We start from the raw sequence: 19447 nt of genomic DNA, 5'->3' as shown, positions 1-19447 counted from the left end.
TCTCGGCTACCTGTTTAGGTGGATGTTACAAATCCCATGGCACTACTCACAAAGAGAAAGGAGCTTCTCCTGGTGTCCTGACCAACAACGCCCCAAATAAAATTGGTGATTCACTTCACAGTTGTTTGTGGGACACTGCTGTGTGCAATTGTGCTCCCATGATTGCCTACAATTACACAGTCATTTCATTTCACCGTAAATCCTGTGAAGCGCTTTCCGACATCGCGACGATAGGAAAAGACGCTTATAGCCAATCCAAAGATTATTACCTGTGAGTTCATTCTTTTAATTCCCAAAGAAAAAAATGATGAACCAAAAAACAAAATGTCTCGATGTTATGGCTGGCTTTGCCATGTTCAAGTAAAGGTTAGAGGCCGTCAACAACACCGACAACTTGCACTTATATAGCGGCCTTCACACGGGGTAGCGTCCCAGAGAGCTGCCAGTCTTGTTCAGGAAATACAAGGAATGTAAGAGTATTGCTATATCTCTGTACCTGGTCTGAGGCTAGTGTCTACAACAGCTGGTGGCGTAGTTAAATGAGAGGCTGCGCTGCTTAAATTGCAGACACAGCAGGACACTGTTAATAATAATAATAATAATAATGTGATAATATGGCAGGAGTCAACCCTCAAATACAGTGAAACCAAGGTCTTGTTTTACAGGCAGTCATCTTGGTTACCATGGTGGCAATGTTTGAGAGATCAATACTAGTTTCTCTCAGTTTGGGCATGTACACTAAGTAGATTTGAAAGCTATCTGAAAGCCATGGGATGAAGACAAATACGTTCACATTTGTATTCTGGGTCTATATTGCGCTGTATACCATGCAGTGTATTGCACTTCTTGTTAAGATACATCATATGATGCATTTTGCTTCTCCTAGAATGTACTATATTTAAGTTAATTAAAATTATTATTTTATTGTACATTATAAATGACTAAATCATAGATTCTTTAATTCTATAATATGGATTCTGTAATTTAATGTATTTAGGTGCAATGAATGTCATTATTTTAAACCTACTGTCACCAACAAATATACAATTTTTTTCAGGCGAACATTGATCACTAAAAAGAGTTCTGATGAAAAGTCATCGACCTGAAATGTTAACTCATTTTCCTCTCTCTCCATAGATGCTGCCTGACCTGCTGCATGATCCCAGCGACTTCTGCTTTTGTTCCAGATTTCCATCATCTGCAGTATTTTGCCTTTTGTTCACACTTTTCACAAGGATTGTCAAGAAACAGATTCTCACAGGGATCGCTGGGAAATAGCTTTTCACTGAATTTACCCACTAATTTTGTTCTAAAATATCCCCCCTGATTTTCTCTTGTTTTGGGAAAGAAAAAATAGATGACCCTCCTCCCCTCATACGCAGGTGTGCATTTAGTGAATATAAAAAAATACACTGTCCTTAAGTGTACCATATAATGTTCAGTGTACTGCATATTTTACAATTGTTTTCTAATCCGTAGTGTGTAGTGTATATTGTGCAATGTAGGTCTAATTTGCAGGTTAACAGTACGTAGAGTTGCTCATCAAACACATACACATGCCCATATAAATATATAATTAACACCTAACGTAAAGTATTACAGAAACACCATCAATCCTTTTGATTAGATTTTAACTACTTAATTCAGTGGCCTGCAATTCCCTCTGGATTATGTGTTTGCATATGTAATCATCCGCTTCCAGACATCCAACAATCTTGCTTGGACCATCCTGCTAAAAGATGCTTGATAGCAGTCCAAGGTCACTTCATAGGATACTTTACCTGTGGAGGCTCATCGAACTCCTGTAGCATCTAAAATAACAATAATAATAATTGCATTTGATATAGCGCCTTATCACGTCTTCGAGACGTCTCAAAGCTATCGGACCCCATGGCCTGACCAAGATCCTAAACTCACCAATGTGTGAGGAGTGTGGAGCAGAGTTCCTTCCTAACTATTGTGTGGATTGATGCTCCAATGCACCATTTGCATAATTCTGTTCAACCCAGTGTTGTACATTGAAGACGAGCCTAACCTGTAATCACAATACTTCTTCACTGGTTGTTTTTTTTCACCTGGTCCACTGAATGAATAATGATGCACTGACAGCAAAAGAATCCAATTTTCAGAGCTGACAGTTCAAATGGATGAAAGAAAAGAGACTGGTAGTATACTGTCACTTCAAAGGCATTCTTACTGATTGCACAATAGATTTATAGGCTTCAAATATCTTGACCTAAATAAAGAGTTTTTTTTTAAATAAAATAACCACAGGGCAAAGATACAGAATCATATACATTTTTATTTAAAAAAAGCTTCGGCGTAAAATTAAAATTGTAATTACAGACAAAGGTGATGATACCAGTTATCGAACAAAAACATGAGAGCTAAAAAGGTTCTGTTGCAGCAATTTCTGGAGTAAGCAATTGTAAATTTAATTCGGATTTCTTAATTTCGTCGGATTTGGTAACCAAAAATTAAAGGCCATGCGGTACGAGAAAGCATCACAGTTCAAAATTTAGGACTCAAACACGCCACAAGTATTGTCCCACCTCGGAACTTAACTTGCAGCCCTCCATTCCCTGGGTGAATCTGTTTAATTCCTCTTCACAGGCAAGAGACGCATGTAGGTACAAGGAGCCTCACAATCAACAGCGCAATGCATGAATGTGGTAGCATCAATTGAGCTAGAGCTAAATAATCTTAAATAATTCACAAGTAGGACATTTTACGTGATCCTGATTACACACTTCATTTTTTCACCCTGGACTGCGCCCCACTAACAACTGCGCATGGTGTAGTATCAAAGATCAGGAAGGTTCAGCTTTGACTTCGGACCTCGCTGAGATTGCTGACCTCGGCCAGGCAGTGATTTGGTCAATTAAATTAACTCTGGGTAGTGGTGGGGTGGGGGGTGGTACAACCAGCCAGAATGCCTGCTCCTGGCTGCCATTCCGTGACACATGCTGGAAATGTGTGTGTGGATCATTAGCTCCGAGGTTTGATACTGGTTGCCCAGCCTTATCGGAGTCATGTAGCCTGTCTCAACTCACTCTCTGGGGACATGCATAAAACGGAGGATATGGGAGGAGTGTTAGTGCCCCGGCATTACTTACTGCCTTCAGTCGGGGAAGGCGACAACTGAAATAAAAAGGGGGCGGGAAGGGTCTCTTAATTTCCACACTTTCTGATGTTATTGTTGATTATATTGAAGTACTTCACTGTACTTAAGAATGTACTGTGCTTTACCTGCTGACCCTACATCAACCTGTCCGCTCCCTCCGCAGGCTGTGGCCTTTTCCACGTCTCCCGCCCACCCCGGCCCGCCACACTATCGACGGTCAGGCCTTCAGCCTTTCTGCCCTCACCCTCTGGAACTCCATCCCACATTCCCTCGCCTCGCCCCCTCCCTTGCCTGCTTCAAAGCGTGTTTCGAAACCATCCTCTTCGACTGAGCCTTCGGCCTCGTTAGTGCTCTATGTACTTGTAATCCTGGACTTGTATTTTCACACCGATTGCCCTCCAATTTGGCTGTTCTATGTCTATGAGAGACACCTGAATACTCTGACACAGCGACAGAACTGTGCCAACTCCAGTTAAAACAGCTGGAGCCAATACAGCACCCAAACCAATGTCATGAAGTGCAACTGAACCAAAATCTGCTCAAACCAATAAAGTTTCAACAAAAATGCTACTTTCACAAAGTACTCGGGGAATATATTCAATACAATTTAGCATTTTTAATTTTTCAAAATTCATATATTTCTTATTGAAGATAAGGTTCACAACTTTCATAAAATAATTACAAACATGCGAGCTGACTGAACGGAGAAAGAGAAGAGATAGACCAAGAGAGAAGTGGTTGCGATTGTATTTTGTTCCGATGCAATACACTAAGCCAGATAAAATCTGGATTGGAACTCCCGGCTAAAGCAAACATGGCAGCAAAATGGGACTGAAGAGTAGACGTTCACTGTCAAACGATGATTTAAAATACATTAATTAAATAAATTGTTTGGTGGAATTGCCATATTATTAATCACGTCCCCAGGGCCCTTGTATTGAAATGATTGATTCTTTAAATTGGGAGTCAAAATTGCCTTTACTTACCTTTTTTCTTAATCACATCTGAAGCTTCTGCTTGCTGTAAGAAAAAAAAGTGAATAATTAATAAAAAGCATATTTTTAATTACCGAGGCACAGTCTTGTTATTTGCATTCTTCAAATTTCTGATAGACAAACGTTTCCTTGTTCATATCGCGTAGATATTTTCGAGCCAATACTCGAGCTCAAAGTCTGGTCTCTCCTAACCAGTCACACTTCTCATGTTAAAAAGGGAGTGTTTGCTATCAGTGATTACCCAAATTACACAGGAACATGCCACACACACACACACACACATGTTCTTCTTTCTTTGCCACAAGTGACCTCCACATAATTACCACCACTGATTAAAATAAGGAATGCTAGACGAAAAAAATACCAAGGTCCATCGAGTTCACCTTCCACCTTCCTGGCTGTCGTATGCACATATATCCCGAACTACCAATGCAATAGATCCCATAATGTTATTTCCTAAAAGAAAAAAATCTAATCTGTGTTTAAAGGAATCAACATTTCCTGCTTCAACTGTCTCCCTAGGGAGCCTGTTCCACAGGTTCCATAACTAAATTGGGAATCTCATAATCTGTGCTTTATCCCAGTTTCCTTTTGTTCAGTATGAGCTTACACAGTGTCCATTACGCACTGTGAATACTGTACGGGGACAAATTTTCAAATCACTCTTATCAATCAGATTTCCTGTGCCTATTTCACTGCGAGGAGCAACACAGCTGAGTCCAATTCAGTTATTCCTCCTTCCCACACGATTCAGCAGGGATCAATGGTTAGCAATCAGCAGTGGTGACACTGACTGTATGTTTCCCACACAAGCCCATTGCACTGAGGCTTACTGTAACATAGCAACTGTTGGCTGTGGAGATCAGCCAACTCAGCACAGAGCGGGCATCTAACCTCAGGTCTTCTGGTTTGTGTGGTTTGATGCTACATGGAGCATGAAAATAACATTTTTATTAAATACAGTGAATTTTTGATCTCATTTATTCATTTGCTGCATATCGAATGAGTTACAGAAGCCATCAGGACAAAACACTGGACTTGAAACTGCACAATTGAAATGACAAGATCTGTGAAGGAGCTTGAATTTGACTTTAACTCAACCGATACCCATTCGTCTACTTCACAGTCTTGCCCTTAGAAACTGCTCTTGTGTACTAGGCGTTGACTGATTTATATTATTTAAAAAGGAAACAATGGGAATGCATAGGAAAATAGGAACAGGAGGAGGCCAATGAAACCATCGAACATGTTCCAACAATTGCAGGTCTTGGCAGATCATAGGAATTGATAAAAATCAGGGAATGCTATCTGGTGAAGTAAAAACAGATTCCATTAAAGAGTCAAAGGGAATTGGATCTATCCCTCATTCAGGAGGAAGAGAAAGGTCCAGGAATTATGTTATGTTATATGATATTAGCTGAAGTTAGATTAGAAGATCAGCCATGATTGAATGGCGGGGCAGGCTCGATGGGCCAAATGGCCTTCTCCTGCTCCTACATGTTATGTTATGAATTGAGGCAGGAGACTGCTTTTTTTTAATAGAACACTAAGATCCTGATGAAAAATTTGGATGACATATTGAGCGTCAGAATTCTTGTTCCTATTTTCTAACACATCATCGGGGGAAACTTAGTATTGCACGGTTACAGCGCTGCTGGCGTGAAGGAGCTGAGAACAGTATAAATTAATTGATCACCTGACGCTTGTGCGTTTGTTTGATTTTAGGATGTCATTGCAGTGTGTATATTAATGCAACTCTTTGTCGATTGGAACACACATCTCCGTTTACCCGGCAGTAAGTAGGAACCCGGTTGTTAGTCGATTGGCGGATCACTTTTCCAGGGGTAATAATTCCTTGATAAAAATTAATAATAAATTGGTCACTCAATCCACCACTATTTGTGGGGACGCTGCTGTGCGCAATTGGCTGCTGCGTTTCGCCCACAAAATATACAGTCAATTCACTTTACAGTATATTCTGTGAAGCGCTTTGAGACGTCTCGAAGACGTGATAAGGCGCTATATCAAATGCAAGGATTATTATTATTATTAATTGCAATTCCTAGTCCAATAAGCGTTTACACGTTAAAGGGAGGAGGGCAGCGTGGTGTTAAGAGGGAAAGGAAACACTCCAGGGAGTCGAGTGAGCAAGCCTCAGTGTTGCACATTTTAGTTGTCAGGTGAGAGAGGGAGATAAATGAAACTGGGGAGAAATTGGATGGCAGCTACGTTTGAAGAAACTTTTTAAAAAAAAAGTAGAATCCATCATGCTACAAATCACCGAGGCAGCATTATTGCCACATTATTATGAATCGCACCCTCCCAAAGCAATAATAATATTTTTAGTCATTTTAGTCATGTGGGTTACACCATACCAATATAGCAGAACATGAAATTTTGCACCATTGCCAATAAGAGATGGCAATAAAATCTAGAAAGGTTGTGCTTGAATCCTACCACATTGCCTTTTATGTCACAGGTACTAAAGCTGTTCACGAGTGACTCAAAGTAAATGCAATTCTAATCCTAATCTAACAGGATTTTCAGAAACCCACTGATCAGCATATGTTAATAAAATCTTGAAGACGAAAAATGACCAGGATCAATAAAGGTGAAATATCACAAATAGAAACAGATTAGGGCTTAAATTCCATTACTCAGTTCCTGTGATTTTGTTGCATGAGTGACAGAGTGGAATGCCTGTTGGGAGTGTTAGACGCTGTTATGATACAATAATAACTTGCATTTATACAGCATCCCTCACGCAAGATAGCTTCCCAGAGCGCTTGACAGTGGCGGAGCCCAACCCCAAGCTGGGGGGAGGGGAGGTGACCGTAAGAACGGTCAAACAGGAAGGTTTTCAGATGCGACCTGAAGATGGGGAAGGAAGGGGCAAGATGGACAGATAGAGGAAGAGTGTTCCAGAGTTTCGGGGCGTGGTGGCTAAAAGCGCGGCCACCAACGGTGGGACATGCAGAAGGCCGGAGCCAGTCGAGCGGAGGCAGTGGGCTGTGGGTTGGGGGGCAAGCAGGTCGGAGAGGAAAGGAGTTGCCAGGCATGAAGGGATTTGAAAATGAGTGTGAAGATCTTGAAATACGGTAGCACCAACGCCAATCAAAAATTGTTCTCACATTGACGCTCTGGGCCTAATTAACAAGCGCTATAACAAGTTTATTTATACAGTGTTGTTCACATTGGATGATATCTCCGAGCACTTCACAGGTACAGAGTGAGACCCAGAGTGAGAAGTGAAGGGGAAGGGGGTGAGAATAAGTGACACAATAAGTGCGGTTGAAGAAGTAGGATTTTCAGTGGGATATAAGGAAAGAAAGGGAAAGGAGGGATGGAAGTTAAAGGTTGAAGCGCTGCAGAACACTACCCTGGTGAAGGGCGCTATAAACATGCAAGTTGTTGTTGTAGGGCATCGTAGCTGAAGGTTCAACCACCAATGGTGGTGCCAACACCCAAGGTAACCCAAGGTAGCTGAGTGCAGGGGAAAAGGAAAAGAATGGGGTAGAGGACCACAGGGATAGGGAGGTGCTAGAGCACAAAAGGATTTTTAAGTGAGGTGTGAGGTCAATCCATTGAGAGGCAATGGAGCCTGGGAAGGGCAAGGCAAGGTGAGGATGCAGGGGTGAATTTTTGAATTAGCTGATAGTCACCTGCTGGAAATCTCAGGCCTGTCTATACATACAATTGAAGAGGAAATGCAACCACGTATCAACCACATCTTGCACTTGTATAGCGCCCTCCACACAGGGTTGTGTCTCAGAACAGTAGCGGAGCCTGATTCCGAGCCGGTGGGGGGTGGCGAGGTGGCCGTAAGTGCGGTCGAAGAGGAAGGTTTTCAGGCGGGACTTAAAAAATGGGAGAGAGGGGGCAAGGCAGAGAATTTGAGGTAGAGAGTTCCAGAATTATGAATATGAATTACATTCACGCATCAAGATGTGGTGGGGGAAGCCAAGGTTGCGGGTTTGTGCTCCAGTCTTCCAAAGTATAGCACAAAATTTTGCGCATTTCTGATCATTTATTCAATACCTGCTCAGGCTATCTTGGTGCAGCACTTGTTATTAAAGAGCGGTAGAGGAAAAAAAGTGGGAAATGTGGCTACTCACTGAGACACCATTAAAAAGGGGTGTTTCAACGTGCCGCAGAAATGACCATCAACAACAACAACAACGTGGGCACGGTCAAAGAGGAAGGTCTTCAGGCGTGACCTGAAGATAGGGAAGGAAGGGGCAAGTGAATTGGGACACACACCCTGGCTTAAAGTACTCCTAAATTACATGACCAATCTAAATTCACATTTCTTATGTAGAGCACAGAATTTTCAGCCCCGTCAATCCAGCACCGTTATTCCAAGTGTTCAGCCCTGGTAACATGTTGAATTCCGTCTGAGACTAGACCAATTCTACAAGCTGCTGTTGGCCCCCAGCCCACATATTCTCTGTGTCAGACGAAAGCCTTGCGATTCCTGGAATTTTTCCGAGTGTTGGATTGTTCACAAATAGGGAATGTGAGTTGGTAGACTGAGTCATGAGACAGGTTCATTTTCCCCCACTGATGAAAGAATAGAAAATCCTGCAATCCTAGACCATCTAATTCCCAGAGGGGAGACCACTGAGCACCCCCACTAACGGGCATAAAATCCTCAACATAAAAATGGAGCAGGAGCAATACATCTGAAATATTCCCAGAGGCAATATTTTCCATCAGCAATGTCCACAGCCACAAATGAAACTGGTCACTCAGCAAAATGGGCAAGGGGGAGGGAGAGAGGGGGAGAATGAAAGAGGATTTGTGTTGCACAACTAATGCTTTGTGTTCTTGATCCATGTGTGTTTTCCTGTGTTTTAGGTTTTTGAGGGTCTTGACAAGACAATGAATCAAAGGTATCAGCAGCATGCAAGGGCTTGAGCAAAGTGAAGAGGATGATACTGATTCCCTTTGGCTTTGAACATCATCAGTCCTAATATAGATGAAAGGCCATCAGGATAAAATGTTTTATTTATGTTCAAACCTTTCGTAAAAACATGCTGAAGCACACTTTGATCTTTCCATTTGTTTTCCTTTGGTTATTACTTTTCCACTGAAGGATGAAACTGTTCATTTAAAATAGGTTCCAGGACAAAGTTCTTTGTATCAAAAGAATTCTGGATTGTATAAAGGCATTATATAAACCGAATGTCACTTTAATTTCAAAATTGAAAGCAAAATGTAAACATATTAATCACACACTTTTAACATCAGAAATATGGTAGTGATGATAGCTGACACAGTAATAAGCAGTACCAGTAATGCTGTATTAACAATAATAATCCTTGCATTTGATATAGCGTCTCATCACGTCTTCGAGAGGTTTCAAAGTGCTTTACAAAATATACTGTAAAGTGAATTGACTGTGTATTTTGTGGGCGAAATGAATCTGAGAGGCAAATAGTGGCACGGATTCTTATTACTCCAAAACATTTGTGTCACAGACCAGGAGGACATGGGCCTGTGCCCAGGTTTCTTTCTTCGGGTATTTTATGCTCTTATTTACCAGCACGTGTGAAGGACATTGAATAATCTCACCTTGGTCACAGTAACCAGATTAGATCAGTTGCACGCACAGTGGGTTACAGCCTCCTCCAAGACGTGCAGCACAAATGTGTACAGTCAAAGATGTACATAATGCACAGTGCAGAGAACGTGCCTGCGCATGTTGTCATTTTTGGTCAGCCTTAGTGTCTGATTCACACAAAAACCCCTTAAGAGTATCCAGATCAGAAGTGTGGTTAATCTGCTTCCGCTAGTCGCATATTGTTCTGTGCAAGATCACTTAACTCGGAACAGAATAGAGATCAAATCTGGAATGTTGCTGGTCTGTACAGCTCTGTAGGCACCACATGGTGCATTTATCCCCTGAGCTACCTTTGTAATGCTTTAAAATGTATATGGTGAAAGGAGAATAGAGAGTATCCTGGTGCTATGCATGATAATCCATAAACACTTGTTTCAATTACATTTCACTAAGCCCAAATGTCACTGAAGTGATGTCAGATGCAGAGAACAATGTCAGCTCAAAGTGTTTGCCTCATCAAGTTACAAGAGGCAATTTCCACTACAGCAGCCTTGAGTACTGCATTATGTGGCTAAAATCCTATGTTAACTAATGCAGATCTGATGGATTTACCCCTGGGGCCTACCAGTGATTGTGACTATCTGGACGCAATGCAGATCAGAATAAGGATTGCTTTGTCGTTGAGATCGATGAAGCATTCTGTCATCCTTCAGTGAAATCAAGGAAGCCCTCTGCCATTGCAACTCTTATTTGGTTACAACATCATAATCTTAACCAGCAACAATATCAGATACATGATGTAACTGCAATCCTTAATGTTATGCTCCTCTGTGCCTTTCTTGAAATGGTTCTCAGGTGGTGGGAAGATAGGAATGAGCTATTTTCTTCAGGAACCATTAACAATCAACCACATTTTTCATTAATTCCACGCTCAGATTTGGCCTCAGCAGCGACCACCCCACTTGATCCCAACCCCCAACTTGGGTGCAAAGCTTTCACTGTCCGAGAGCCTTGGGACATCCTCCCAACGTAAATGGCGCTCTATAAATGCAATTTGTTGCTGCTGTTGTATTATTATTTATTTAACATTCGCCTATAGATACACAGTCACTGCACTTTACAATATATCCTGTGAAGCACTTTGAGATGTTATTAATAGGGAGTTTTAACTCTGCATCTTACCTGATCTTGAAGTACTTAGTGGGACAATGCAGAGGCTGTTTTATTCTGAACTAAGCTGTTGCTGAACTGGGAGTGATTGATGGGCTAATGCGGAGAAATCTTCACTCTGGATCTAGCTAGTTTTGTACTGAATGAGAGTGCTTGACACTAACAATATAACAAAGTGTAAAAAATATATCGTTCTCAAGGACTGCTTGCATCCCTCAGAAAAATGCACACAAAAATTCCCAAAACGTTTTATTCAAAAGAATTTAATCAAAAGCAAGTTTCAAACCAGAATCAATCCTCAATTCTCTTTTACCATTGAAACTCACACAGTGTATTTTACTGTCTATTTTGGTGGATGAATGCAACAACAATCCTTTGAGGAGAAAGTTAGCAGCTGCTACATTAGATCATCCTTGCATTCGATACAGCGTCTTATCATGTCGGATAGAGTTTAGTGCCAAAGTGCAGTGTCTATGTATTTTGGAGGCGAATGCATCAGCCCAATTTGTACACAGCAATGATCCATTTGATTTGGGGGCTGTTGTTGACCAGGACACTTGTCTTTTCGAATCGTGCCTTAGGATCTTTCATGTCCGCCTGCACAGGCAGAGGAGACCGCCACTTAACATCTCATCCAAAAGACAGAACCTCCAACAACACAGCGCTACCCCAACAAGGCACTGGAGTGGCAGCCGAGACACATCAGCCATTTACAAGCTCTGTTGTGCTGATAGATCAAATGTGTTCTCACTTAGAGATCAAATGTGTTCTCACCGTCTGTCTCTGCTGCAAGAATTCAGGCAAGGTTGTCAACGGCAACTACATTCTAAAAGATTTTCATCCACTTCCCAAGATACACAGAAGGACACCTTTCATATATTCTGTTGCTAACTGCTTTATCCTCTATGCAATGCTACTGGACCATTAAATGTAGTTGGATAAATAAAACAATATGGTTCCAGAGTCCCAATGCCTCGACTCTCTACCCCCTCCTCGCTCCATCCCTTCCCTCCCCTCACCCTGACCATTTCCCCCCGCTCGGGTCCTGACCCAACTGTACAGCGCCTTGGGACGTCCTCCTGACATGAAAGGCGCTCTATAAATGGAATCTTGTTGTTGTTGTTGCTGATCTTATTGTTGTTTAAAAGAAAATAGTTTAACTCTGCTGACTTCTTTTTAAACAGCAACAACAACAACAGATTACATTCGCACAGCGCCTTTCACGTCAGGAGCACGTCCCAAGGCAATGGACACTCAGGGATCTGCACCCGAGCTGGTGGTTGGCATCAGGAAGGGCGGAGGGCGGAGAGGGTAGGGATAGGAGGGTGGCCAAAGGCACGGTCAAAGAGGAGGGTCGAGACGGGTCTTGAAGGAGGCAAGGGAGGGGCGAGGCGGCATACTTTGTATTGCAGATATTATGTTAAGCACTGGCATCTACATTTTACTTCATTCGGAGGGGAAAAAAAACATGGCACAATACCTATAGCACATGTACACAATGTTACTTTTGAGGCTCTTGCATAGAATTAAATACTAATTTTATTTTGGGTACATGAGTTATCTTTGAAAAGGTCGAAAAGCATTCTTTTAAAGGGAATCGGTCACCGCAGAGTTCTATGCATGTCACCCAAACATGGAAATTCACGAAGTGGGAATGCAATGTGCAAATGGCAATTGGCAATATCTTAAAATCAATGTTAATTCTGAAGCCAGTTTTCGCTATGTTCTTTTACATCATCTTCAAAATTAAGGTACAATTTAACAAATCATCAAATTCTGGATGCTCTAAAGTGTTACATAAATAGAGTAAATAACAATCCTTGGATGTACACAAATAATAATCCTTGAATTTGATATAGGGCCTTATCATGTCGTTGAAACGTCTCAAAGCACTTCACAGGAAATGTTGTAAAGTGAATTGACTGTGTATTTTGTGGGCGAACATATAAAATCTAGACAATAAAGATAGACTCAGGTGTAATTTCTTGCCACTAAAGAGGTTAGTCTGCTCATGTTTTTGACTCAAGTCATTGAAAATGGTCTTGCTTGAGTAATAATGAGCCTGACCTAATGATAGAGAGCTTTGGCTGAGCTTCACCACCACCACCAACAAAAACAAATTGCATTTATATAACGCCCCTCATTCACCCAGAAAGCTTGACAGCAGCAGAGCACGTCTTCATAACCCTGATCATACTCATCCCATTTTGCAGATCCAAAGTCTTGTCTCCCAGATGGTTCTGAACGGCAAGCTTTATAATAATCCTTGCATTTGATATCGCGCCTTGTAACGTCTTCGAGACATCTCAAAGCGCTTCACAGAATATACTGTAACGTGAATTGACTGTATGTTCTTTGAGCAAAAAGGATTAATTTTAGTGGTGCTCCAGTATTAGCATTTTGAATCTAATTTATTGTGTTAAAATAGGCTATTTTTTTTTAAAAAATGCCCAGCACTTTTGTCAACCACTTTACACAACTATGTTTTTTTAATGTAAAAGGCTGCTCTCTTATGCAAGTACACCACATATTTTAGTTTTCTAATAATAACATATTCCATCTCCATCACTGGATATGAAGTTGTGTGGCAATACATGGAGACCATAATAATGCCTGTAAGGGAGAAATTGCCAATACTGATGGAAGAGATGAAGTCAAGAGCAGAACTAAAATGAGACAAGTCATAAAATTCAAATTAAGACTGAGCAGAAAGAAAGGTGCTAAAAGGCTGATGTTGTTATCCATTTAATGTTAATTCATCCGTGTCACCACCTCATTTTTGTTTGCCCACAATACACAGTGACTCCACTTTACTGTATATTCCTGTGGAGTCCTGCAGCTTAATGATGAGACCACTCGCCGCTCAAGCGAGAGGACCTGGGTTCGATTCCCGGGCAGGATGAAACCTTAGGCAAGTTTCCTTACTCCACACACACGCCTCTGTGGATCCCAGTTGTAAGTCGATTGGCGGATTGCTTTCCGGGGGTAATAATCCCTTCAAAAAATAAAATAAAGAATAATAATGTGGTCACTCAATCCACGACTGTTTTGTGGGACACTGCTGTGCGCAATTGGCTGCTGCGTTTCGCTCACAAAACACAGTCAATTCACTTTACAGTATATTCTGTCAAGTGCTTGGGACATTCTCCGGATGTGAAAGGCACTACATTAAATGTAAAGATTATTATTACAGAGGAATCGTCACTGTTGTGTGGAAAATAGTTCATTAACACTTTTACCACGTCATCTCAACTGTGATGTAATTTGCATTGCATGTGTAAATAGAGGGAACTATTTTTACAGCACCTTCGTAGGAACTATCATTACCCCTTTTATCAATCCCTCCAAAAAACAAAAATAATAATAAATTGGACATTTTCAATCTACGACTGTTTGTGGGACATTGCTGTGCGCAATCGGCTGCCACGTTCGCCCACAAATATAGTCAAATCACTTTACAGTGTGTTCTGTGAAGCGCTTTGGGACGTCCTCCCGACGTGAAAAGCGCTATATCAAATGCAAGGATTATTATATTATTATTATTATTATTTATACAGGAATCTTGAATCAATCACGTTACCACAGCTGAATGCCTCTTGATCCGCACAACTCGATAATTATTCAGTGTGGGCTAATTGTTTTACATCAACAATTAAGCACCAGGAGAAAAGCATCTGAATTTCAATACCGTCAGCAATGCCCAGAAATAAAAGACCTTTTTTACAAAATGTTAAAATACCAATTTGGAATAGTTCCAGATACTGTCAGAAGAAGTAAAATAGCTTTAAATTAGATCAAACTCCAGTAATTTCAGCAAACTGCTGCCTCAGGATAATTTTGTCTCAAGAGATAAATGATAGAGTGCTTACCGCACAAAAGATTTTTTAAAATTCTCCTGACCAGTCACAGATAACCAACAGAGGAACAAACTCATTTGACTCGTTTAAATAAAAATAACGACCATTTTGATTGTACCTTCAATGAGTTTGAATGACATTAAACTTGCACGCCACCCAATCAATATTTTATTCTGGAATTTCTTCCAAAGAATGGACTTCAAAGATAAATAAAACCTCTCGACTTCTTTCACAAAATTGATTTAGAAAACTATCGCATCTTCGCTTATATCTATTACCATTGATGTGAACAGTCAGCCCTCACATTGCACTATAACAGTGCAGTTAGTATATAACAGTATAATAGCACATCATATATAGAAACGTACCTCTAATAATCATTACTGAACATCATTATCTTCCCATTAACACCTTAGATCCACTACATCTTGGGCTTCCGAGTGTAAATGGATTCCCATTTTAAAGATTCCTATGTCTGACTGTGGGGCTCATAGACCCATGAGCATTCAACATATTCCACGGAGCATTTATTTGGCAAAGTCATATGGATACAGGGATTCATCCCAGTAATGGCTACTCCAGCAATCCTACAAAGACACTGAGTATTCTGAACACACTAACCACTTCTGTTGAAATACACAAGACTATTAATCATGCTGGATGGAACAAGATTATGAATTTCTAATCACACGAGTGCAGAGTCCATCCGGTTGAACTTCTTTTATATTGAGTTATCGGACAAGCCGCTTAGAAATCGCCATATCACACCGCACACGACACAGCAAATGCAGGATGCCCTCTCTGCACTTCCGAGGAGCTGGTGCGAATTAAGTAAAATATATATAGCCGACATTCCAACAAGCAAACAAAAGGTAATCAGAACACGGTGACAAATGAGGAGTACACCAGAGACTGTGTAGCTGTCATCATTGGGTCTCTTTAATTAGTAAACTGGTGAGGATTATGATTACCTGTAAAGCCCTTTAGTTCTTTTCTTCTCAACTTGTTGAACGTCTGCTTATTATTTTACTGTAATAAGTACTGATAGCAGTATGAGGGAGGTGGAGTCCTGCAGCTTAGCGGTTAGAGCACTAGCCCCGCAAGGAGAGATCCTGTGTTCGAATAGAGAGATTAGAGTTCAAAAACCTTGTCCTCACCTTCCAAACCCTCCACAGCCTTGCACCTTCCTACCCCTGTGACCTGCAAACACCATATGGACCTTCCAAATCCTTCCACTCAGCAGAGCCACTGATGACACCCCAGCCAGCCTGGCTCGTTGGTAGGACTTGGGAGGGGCAGACAAGGAGCAAGGTTTCTACCCATGCAGATCCTGTTCATCCTGCAAGCCTAATGTGTAGGCTGGCCCTAGCTGGACAGCAGCGGGAAGCTTACCAGACAGTGTTTTCAAAGGCAAGCTACATGGATTTAGCTAGTTACACTCTAGCAGTACCCCAGCACACACTCTGAGGTCCCCACACTTTGGCTCTTGCTAACCTACACAAAAGATACAACGACAAGATTACATTTGTATAGTTAGCGTCTTTCACGTCGGAAGGACATCCCAACTAATACACCTAATACTCTTCAAGAATTATGTAAGCAGGATGCCTGCCTCCAGGATGAGAGTGCGCATTCCATTCCAAACACGTGAATTTCCATGTGTAGGTAGGTGTCATGCATGGAATTCAATATGATTTGGATTCTCTTAAGCGTGGTGATGGGTTTCCGGCTGACCAAATCTGAAACAAACAAACCAAGGGAGAAGGATGACAAATTAGTCATAAATCTTGAAACGTTTTGGATTTTTAGAAAAGGAATCGAATGGTGAAATTCCGTGTTTTCGAGCACATTTGAATAGTCCACCAATACTGCAAAGTTCTGGTTTGCTGTGATTGTTTTGCACACAAAATTGGCCCGCGTTTTGCCCACAAAATATAGTCAATTCACTTTACAGTATATTCTGTGAAGCGCTTTGAGACATCTTGAAGACGTGTTAAGGCGCTATATCAAATGCAAGGATTATTATTATTACTATTATTATTATTATGGATCCTTGCCCAAAGTTTCCCCTGTTGTCCCCTGTCTCTGCCCCATTTTTTCCTTTAACTTGGGCAGCAAACCATCTTAGACATGAATCACTTCACATCGAAATCAATAATGCTCCAATACTTCAACCCCATTAAATGCAGAGTGAAACTCCTTTGAGAGGATTTAAACTCTGGTAAGATCCACCAGGAGAGAACAAAGGCAAATCAGGGCCATTATTGGTTTTCTTTACAAGGATTTGTTTCTGCTGCACATCTAAGGATCCCCAATCCCTCAGGAAGGGAATAGATTTATTGTTCTGCCTTTCATAAATCACACTCCAGAATAAATAGATTTGCAACCTTTAAAATCAATGGTAAGGTAAAGAGATAGCGGCTGAAATTGGCTTTTGGGTGTAGGATTATACTCCTATATCCATCACATTGTCCTCTGAATTGAATTTGTCTCGGGTAATTCAGATAAAATGAAACTTAGGAAAAATCCTGATATGCTGAAGGCAGATTTCCAGTTTTTTTTATGCTACATTGCTGAGAATTGCTAAAATTGTACAAATTTGTCCACGTTCAAACAATGTACTTGAATTATGCAGGATTTTCATTGCCAAGACATCTAGGAGAAGCTGATTTCACATCAGTAGCAATTCAAATTTCATTTTTACATTGGAAATGCAAAACCGATGCAAGTCAATAGTTCAGCCTTCCTGATCTTCATCACTCTACTGCTGTGTGTGACTGCCGTGATATTTACCCTCCCTGCCTCTGCAATCTACTAAAACCTTGCCAACGTGCCCGATCCTTCCACCTGACGGACACTGGCCTCATCGGTGGTCAGGCCTTCAATCTTTCTGCCCTACCCTGTGGAGCTCCATCCAGGAGTCCTTTGCCTCCCTTGCCTCCTTCAAGGATCGTCTCAAGACCTTCCACTTTGACCGTGCCTTTGGTCAACCTCCCAACCCCCTTTGCCCTCCACCGCTCTTGATTCCAACCACCAGCTCAGGTGCAAACCCTTGAATGCCAAGCCATTTGGTATATCTTCCTGACATGAAAAGCCCTGAACATACACAATTTGTTGCTACATTGCTGTGTGCAAATTGGCTGCCGCGTTCGTCCTCAAATACACAGTCACTAAAATTCACAGTGTAAAATGCAAGGATTATTAGAACTATATACAGTGTTTGTGTTAGAGCACAATCCAAATGAGAGGTTTCTCCTGAATTAAATTTAGGTAGCAAGCTTTCTACCACTTTATAACAGCATGTTTGGACTCAGCATCAGTCTGTGATCTAATAATTCTACCCACAAAATGCACACATCATACCACTTTACAGTATATCCTGTGAAGATCTTTGAGACATCTTGACAACATGATAAGGCACTCTATCACCAGGAAAGAAGACTGAGATGTCACAACCAGGAAAGAAGCAGATTACTGTAGCTTTACAGTTATGCACTGCTGTGACATTCGCATGAAACCCGGGTTGATATTCTACAGGAATTTATGAATTTTAAATATCCTCCCAAATTAAAATCTCAGGTTTGCCTTGCTCGCAATGGAAGGTTTTTGGAGCAATTTAGTACTTTAAAAAATCAGGATCTTGAACTTTCTACTAAATGTCATGGGCTCATACAGAACTGTACCAGATGACTGAGATGTCAGAGAATATGTATCATCACAGAAACAATTCCTTTCATGTTTCAAGCAGACTTTTCATTATCAGACGGGTAACCTATCTGATCTGGAAAGAGAAAAGTTGCTACACTATTCATATCACTACCAGCATGGTTGCCAAACAGCAGTATAATCTTAAGATAAATAAATCGCAGGGGCTGAATAAATTGCATCCGAGGATCCTTAAGGAACTAAGCGAGGAGTCGCAAATCTTTCAAAAAGCTTTCACTGAATATTGGAGAGGTGCCGAGGACTGGAGAAAGGCAGATGTTACTCTTATTTTTTAGAAAGGTAACAAAAGTGACCCAGGAAACTAAAGACCAGTAAGTTTGATATCCATTGTGGGTAAAATTATGGAGACTCTTATTAAGGATGAAATCATGGAGCATCTGGACAGAAATCAAATCATAAATGATAGCCAATATGGGTTCATGAAGGAAAGGTCTAGTCAATTTAATATACTGGTTTTCTTTGACAGTGTGACAAGGGAGCTTGATAAGGGTAAGGATGTGCATGTTGTATATCTAGATTTCAGTAAGGCCTTTGATACAATTCCTCTTGAGAGGCGGATACTGAAAGTAAAGAAAGCGGGAATCAGTGGAGGTATATTACAATGGATACGCAATTGGTTGACTGGAAGAAACCAAAGGGTGGTGGTACAGGGAATGTCATCAGATTGGGAAAATGTTACAAGTGGAGTTCCACAAGGGTCTCTTTTGGGACATCTTTTGCTTAATATCTTTATAAATGATCTGGAACCAGGAATCGCAAGCACAGTGGCTAAGTTTGCAGATGACACCAAGCTAATGAAGGTGGTAGATTGCGAAGCTGAGCAGGATAGGTTACAGGAGGATTTGAACAACAGCCGGTGGCCGATGAAATTCAATCTGGAGAAATGTAAAGTACTTCACATGGGGACAAAACAATCCTGGAAGGGACTATTATTTGAACAGAAGGAAAATAATATGTATGGAACATGAAAAGGATGTGGGAGTCCTGATTGATGATAAATTGAAGCTCTCCC

General features: G+C 41.1%; 1 long non-coding RNA gene across 1 annotated transcript in view; it reads right to left on the bottom strand.

The window, feature by feature from the left end:
- Positions 1-4106: 4106 nt before the first annotated feature.
- The window catches only part of LOC103183675, a 34861-nt gene continuing 19520 nt past the window's right edge, over positions 4107-19447 (bottom strand). The window contains exon 3 of the long non-coding RNA XR_488439.1: positions 4107-4144. This is a non-coding gene — a long non-coding RNA (uncharacterized LOC103183675). The remainder of the gene's footprint in view (positions 4145-19447) is intronic.

The sequence above is a fragment of the Callorhinchus milii genome, unplaced genomic scaffold, assembly GCF_018977255.1.
Source record: "Callorhinchus milii isolate IMCB2004 unplaced genomic scaffold, IMCB_Cmil_1.0 Scaffold13, whole genome shotgun sequence".
In the NCBI taxonomy this organism is placed as follows: domain Eukaryota; kingdom Metazoa; phylum Chordata; class Chondrichthyes; order Chimaeriformes; family Callorhinchidae; genus Callorhinchus; species Callorhinchus milii.
The sequence above is the reverse complement of the archived record's forward strand: the minus strand, read 5'-3'. Positions and strand labels throughout refer to the sequence as shown.